Below are 6,391 nucleotides of genomic sequence, written 5' to 3' on the forward strand. Positions count from 1 at the left end.
GGATGGACAGATACAGAAATAAATGTGTGTATAGACGTGCGTGTGTGCATGTGTTAGTATACATATTGTATTTCCCAATTGGATCAGAGGGCTTATATACCTCAATATCAAAGAACACACCTGACACCTAGATCATATAATTTCTAAATACCATTCAATAAGAGGAACCAGGGAATTCAGAAAAAAAATGATTGTTTGCATGGCCTAGCCAGGGAAAATACAAGTTGAGCTCAGATCATCATGTGATGCCAGAAATTAAAGAAGTGTTCAAAAAATGATGGAGCACCCTAATGAAGAAATCTGATATCATTTGAGCAGCAAAATAAATACTGGCATTGGATTGCAAACCATCGAGTGAATAGAGACCCATCAGTCAATACTGACAGTAATAAACGTTTGAATACATAGCTAAGGGCCAAAAAAGGAACAGCTTTTCCTTGTGACAAAATTCTAGTTAATAAATATAGAAGAAATGGGAAATATGAAATCATCATTATGATATCACAGCAACATTGTTGCGGGCAAGAACCATCCATGGATGCCAAAATACGTGGGTAAAAAGTGGGATGAGAAACAGGACATTTGCATAACCTCAAAGTACCACCTTGAAGACACTTATTCACTTCAGAGCAGACACACCAGGCAAACATCATCTTAGACAGAGGATCAGAGTTAACATCACCAGTAGTAAGACATATCGACATCATACAGTCTCTGATGTGCACAGCGTCACGACTGTGGCATTTTTGTCAAAGTGCTAGAGCTTAATGTGATCTGAGAAAACATCAAACAGACTCAAATTTAAGGATGTTCTGCAAAATAACTGAACAGTATTCTTTTAAGAATTCAAGGCAAAGAAAGATTGTGAAATTGTCAGAGATAAAAGGCAATTAGCAAACATGGTCCCACAATACATTGTAGGATCCTGGATAGGCTCCGAGAATAGAAAGAGGGCATCAGTGGGAAAACTAGAGGATCTGTATGTTAATTATTAATATTTAGTCTATGCTAATTTCTTGGTTCAGTAATTGTATGATGACTATATAAGATATTAACATTAGCAGAAACTGACTGAAGGCTGCAGAAACACTGTGTACTATTTTTACAACAGTGTAAGTTTAAAGTGATCTTACAATAAAACATTTTAATCTTTGATGAATCTCCTTCCTGGTTATATGGGGGAAAAAGTTTGCCTCCTTAAATTCAAGTTCCTCATGGTCTTCAAGACCTTGATGATCTGATTGCGTACATGGACTGTGTAATAGTTCTCTGCTGCCACTGGCCAGCAGTGCATGCCCAGCTGCGATGGCACCATGTGCCCATGCCTTAGAAGAATGGACAGCTATTGGCACATCTGTATCTGCTTTTCTATATTTATGCTTCCTTTTTATTTTTTTATTTCCTTTTTGCCCTCTTTTATTTTTGTCCATTTCCCTTATACTCTCTTTTTTCATTTTTTTTCTCTGTCCCATCTAGTGGGAAATGGACGTTATTTTCCCAGTAGTCAGCTACTCCTACCACACCTGCCACCTATTATTTCATCGAATGGGCAAGTGCCACTACCCGATTTTTCACCTTTAGCTCAAGATAGAGAATGAACAACACCTGCTCACAACCTCCTACACTTGCTCTTCACAACCAGCAAGCAGAGATGTGCACCCACACTCCTACCAGTTACTCAGGGAGAGTTAAGTTCTAAGTGATGGCAAACTAGCTACTAGACCTGCAGAGGTATAGCAAAACTAAAAGTCGAGGTAAAATACAGCAACTCAATCTGTCGCAGAAGTAACAGATAACTTCAAAACAAACAAAGAGAGGACAATATAGTGCAAGCAAGTGATCAAAGAGCTAGAAACCTCTCCGGAAAAACAAACAAAGAGAGGACAATATAGTGCAAGCAAGTGATCAAAGTAAAGAGCTAGAAACCTCTCCGGAAAAAAAACCCAAAACAGGTAGTAGAACTGAGGAATTCAAAAGATTTAAGTGTAGGTACTTCTAAAAGTTCAAGGAAACTGCAAACAAAAGCAGAGAAAACACATAATACAATAGAATTATTCAGGAAAATAGAATGATTCAGGAAAACAAGAGCAAAATGACAAAAGTAAACACAATTAGAAACCATTCAAAAACAGCAATTAGCACCCACCTGAAGATCGCAGAGGGCGTGAACCCCCTCCTGCAGATGGAGGGGCTCCTGGCCAGTCTGTGTCAGAAGACAATGGCCCCAGCAGCCAGTTAGAGCGGAGACTTTCCTGAGGGGACAGCGGGGGACCTCACTCCCTCCCTCCTCATAGGTGGCTGCTGCTGTGGGGACATTGCCTGGAGTGGCTGCTGCTGGAGGGGCCCTCCTTTGAAGGACTAGCCAGCGCCTCTCCCACAACTCACATGTCCCCGAGGGTCCACATCCGACCCCAGACTCAGGGGCAGGGTGTCCCCTCAGAACCTAGAGGCCCGGATGGGAATGCAGGTGTGCTTAATAAAACTTTACAGCGAAAAAACAAAACTAAACTAAAAAAAACCAAGCAATCATAAATTCAGGTGATTCATGTTAAAATTTCAGAGATATAAGACATGGAAAGGAAAAGGGAGTAGAATCAAATCAGTAGAACAAATCAACTAACTAGAAGACAAACTACCTGATACCAATTTGTATGAGGAAACATTAGAAAAGAGAATGAAGGAAAATGAAGAAGCCCTAAGAATTATGTGGGGACACTATAAAGAGGAACATTTATGTGTGATCAGAACTCTAGAACCGGAGGAGGCAAAAACACCACAGAGAACATTATTAAAGATTTGCTAGCAGAAAACTTCCCTAATCTTTTGACTAAAAGATTCTCATCCAACAAACTTGGTGAACCCCATACAAGGTATATCCCCAAAGAAAGTCACCATGACCAATTATAATCAAACTTTCCAAAGACAAACTTAAAGAATAGCTCAGAAGAAACGAAATGTCACATACAAAGGGCAACCCACAAGACTAAACTCTAGTTCTCAGCAGAACCCATACTCAAGAAGGCAGCAAGATAACATACAAAGCCCTGAAAGGAAGAAAATTTCCAGCCAAGAATTCTATATCCAGCAAAGCTTTCCTTTGTAATGTGTTAGGCCTGGGTGACTAGAAAAACAAATCCCGAGAACTCATATGTGTGTAAGAAGGAGCTTTAAATTGCATATCAAGAAAACATCCCGTGCTTCTTCCAGGGGAAGGGGGTCGGGCACAACAGTCTGGGTTACTGACCAGCCCAGTCCCAAGGAAGGTGGGGCCTTGCCCTTAGGATGCTGCAGCAGAGTGAGGAGGGGTGTGGTGCACGTCAACTGGGGAGGGCGTAGGGCCACTCTCTCCCCTTTTTCTGTTGCCCCTTGAGGGGGGAGCCATTCTATGTCCCCACCTGGGGCCCTTCTCTGGTTTCCTATTTGGAGTTACTTGAGTTAAAATATATAGATATACTTTTTTTAACAAAAAAGAAAGAAAACATCCCAGCCCAGTTGCGATCAAGTTCTTAAGTCCATAAGTCCAATCCTGGTCCATAAACCCCGCTCCAGGCTCATGTAGCTACATGCAAAGATGCAGAATTCAGGAAGATCCCAGGCTGGTGGGTGCAGAGTGCTGTGGCTGAAACGGCTGTGTCTGCATCACAGGCCTCACACGTGTCTCCGAGTGGCTCTTCAACATGAAGGTGAAGGAAGAGAGAGAGAGGGAAAGTTCCCGGGAGCCTCCTCAGGAGAAGGCCACACCCACAAGGAGGCACCATCAGGCTGTGACCTGATTGACAGGCTAGACTCCACCCATATCTCCTTCCTAGTACCAGGCTGGCACCAAAAAAACCTAACTATCACAATATTGCCCTGTATAAATAGAAGAAACTTTAAAATAACATGGGAGCAAAAATGCATGGGATTAGCCACAGTATTTATTGGGTGGATTTTGAACTGTCCCTGTTACATAGCACAATTTCACATGTGAATGGGTGAAAAGAAATACTAAATGTTAACTATTTTATGACCTAATTATTGTTTGGTGATACCATGTGGTCCTCAGTCATGGAAGGTAGGTTGATATCAAGGGAAATAATTTAGAGATATTATGGATTTTGATAGTTATGTGAGATACATGTATGTCCCAAGTGGACGCATGGTAGGATTTGTGAATTGAATCCCATTTTTTTAGATTCACACAGTTATACAGGTCTCTTCCAGGCATCAGCAAATGCTACAACTGGGAAATGCTGGTTGGTTATGTATGTCCTACAGGTCATGAAAGTGTTAAATAATGCAATCACAGTTACTTTTCACAATTTTCTTTCACATGTGTGAGTATTTATGTGAACACAGAATGAGGGATGATGCTATAGTCAATTTCTTTCAATAATAAGACAATCCTGTTGACATGGTTTCTAATTGATTAATATTATTTTATTTTTATAAATCATTTTATTGGGGGCTCTTACAGCTCTTAATAACAATCTATATATCCATTGTGTCAAGCACATTTGTATATAAGTTGCCATCATCCTTTTCAAAACATTTTCTTTCTACTTGAGCCCTTGGTATCAGCCCCTCATTTCTTTTCCTTCCTTCCCCATCCTCCCACCCACATGAACCCTTGATAAATTATAAATTAACATTATTTTCATATCTAACACCATCTGCTGCCTCCCTCCACCCATGTTTCTGTTGTTCATCACTCTGGGGGTGGGGTGGAGGCGGTTATACATGGATCATTGCGATCAGTCCCCACCCTCCACCTCACCCCTAACTTTATGGTATCACTGCTCCCATTACTGTTCCTGAAGGGCTTATCTGTCTTGGATTCCATGTGTTGAGAGCTCTTGTCTCTATCAGTGTATATGCTCCAGTCTAGCCGGATTTGTAAGGTAGAACTGGGGTCATGATCATGGGGGGAGGAAGCATTAAAGAATGAGAGGACTGTTGTTTATTTTGTCTGTGCTATACTGCACCCTGGCTGACTCATTCCTTCCTTGTGACCCTTCTGCGAGGGGTTGTCCAATTGTCCACTCCACTCCACAATTAATATTTTTAAATAAATCATATGCATTTTTTAAAACTTTCCTTCAAATATAACGATAAAATTAGGAGATTTCCAGGTAGACAGAATTAAGGGAAATTGCCTAAAGCAGACCAATCTCAGAGAAAATGCTACAGGGAGTCCTTTGGACAGATGACCAACAATGTCGGGAAGGCACCTGAGATTAAGTCACATTTGACACCACCAAGAAACTAGCCCAGAAAAATCATTCTTTAAGGTTAAATAAACTTACAAGAGTGAAAATAGGGAACCAAGCTTCGATCTGTAAGTGACAACTACAAGGCAAAAAGCGGGAATAAATTGTGTAATTATGAAACTTCCTAACTCAGAGGACAACATCAATATGTAGTAGACAGTTTAAACTTAGGAAGATAAGAAGGCATGGTAACCTCAAAGAAAATTAGTAACCCTTCTAACCAAAATAAGAAAGAAGAACGTGATAAGGACTTTGCTGTTGACAGGCGCCACTGAGTTGGGTCCAACCCACAGCAACCCAGTTCACAACAAAATGAAACACTGACCAGTCCTCTGCCATCCCCAGAATTGTTCCGATGCTTGCGTCCACTGTTGGAGCTACTGTGCCAATCCATCTCATTGAGAATCTTCCTCTCTCTCACTGCCCTCTACTTTACCAAGCATGAGGCCCTTCTCCAGGGATTGGTCTCTCCTGACAACATGTCCAAAGATTGTAGGACCAAGTCTCACCATCCTTTCCTCTAAGGAGCACTATGACTGCACTTCCTTCAAGACAGATTTGTGTGTTCTGTTGGCAGTTCATGGTACTTTCCATATTCTCCACCAGCACCAAGGTTCAAATGCATTGATTCTTCCTTATTCATGCATCTGAGGTAACTGAGAATACCATGGCTTGGGTCAGGTGCACCTTCGTCCTCAAAGTAACCTCCCTGCTTTTCAACCTTCTAAAGAGGTCTCTTGGAGCAGATTTAGCCAATGAAGTGTGCCATTTGATCTCTTGATTGTTACTTCCATGAGCATGGATTGAAAGGATTAGTAAACATAAAATCAATAGCAATTAGGAAAATGAAAAAAAAAGAGATAAGGTTAAGTCAGCACAGAAAAAATATGTGAAAAAAAGAAAAAACACCACAATAAATTCATGCCTATTTATAGTTACACTGAATGTAAATGAATTAAAAGTACCAGTCAAGGGGAGAGGGGCAGAATGGATAAGAAAACAGGAATCAGTATGAAGCCTATAAGATACTCACCTTAGACATAAAGATAAATATAAAATAAAATAGAAAGAATGGAAGAATATACACAAAGTAACCATAACCACAAAAAGCAAGAGTAGCAATATCAATTTCGGATAAAATA

The 6,391-nt window shown here is 40.6% G+C and overlaps 1 protein-coding gene across 1 annotated transcript in view; it reads left to right on the forward strand.

Annotated features, from left to right (window-relative positions):
- XRRA1 (X-ray radiation resistance associated 1) overlaps positions 1 to 6,391 on the forward strand; it is a 73,667-nt gene that overhangs the window by 15,051 nt on the left and 52,225 nt on the right. The gene's annotated exons all lie outside the window — the stretch shown is intronic.

The sequence above is a fragment of the Echinops telfairi genome, unplaced genomic scaffold (assembly GCF_000313985.2).
Source record: "Echinops telfairi isolate 266 unplaced genomic scaffold, ASM31398v2 ScPeMD7_1713;HRSCAF=2227, whole genome shotgun sequence".
In the NCBI taxonomy this organism is placed as follows: domain Eukaryota; kingdom Metazoa; phylum Chordata; class Mammalia; order Afrosoricida; family Tenrecidae; genus Echinops; species Echinops telfairi.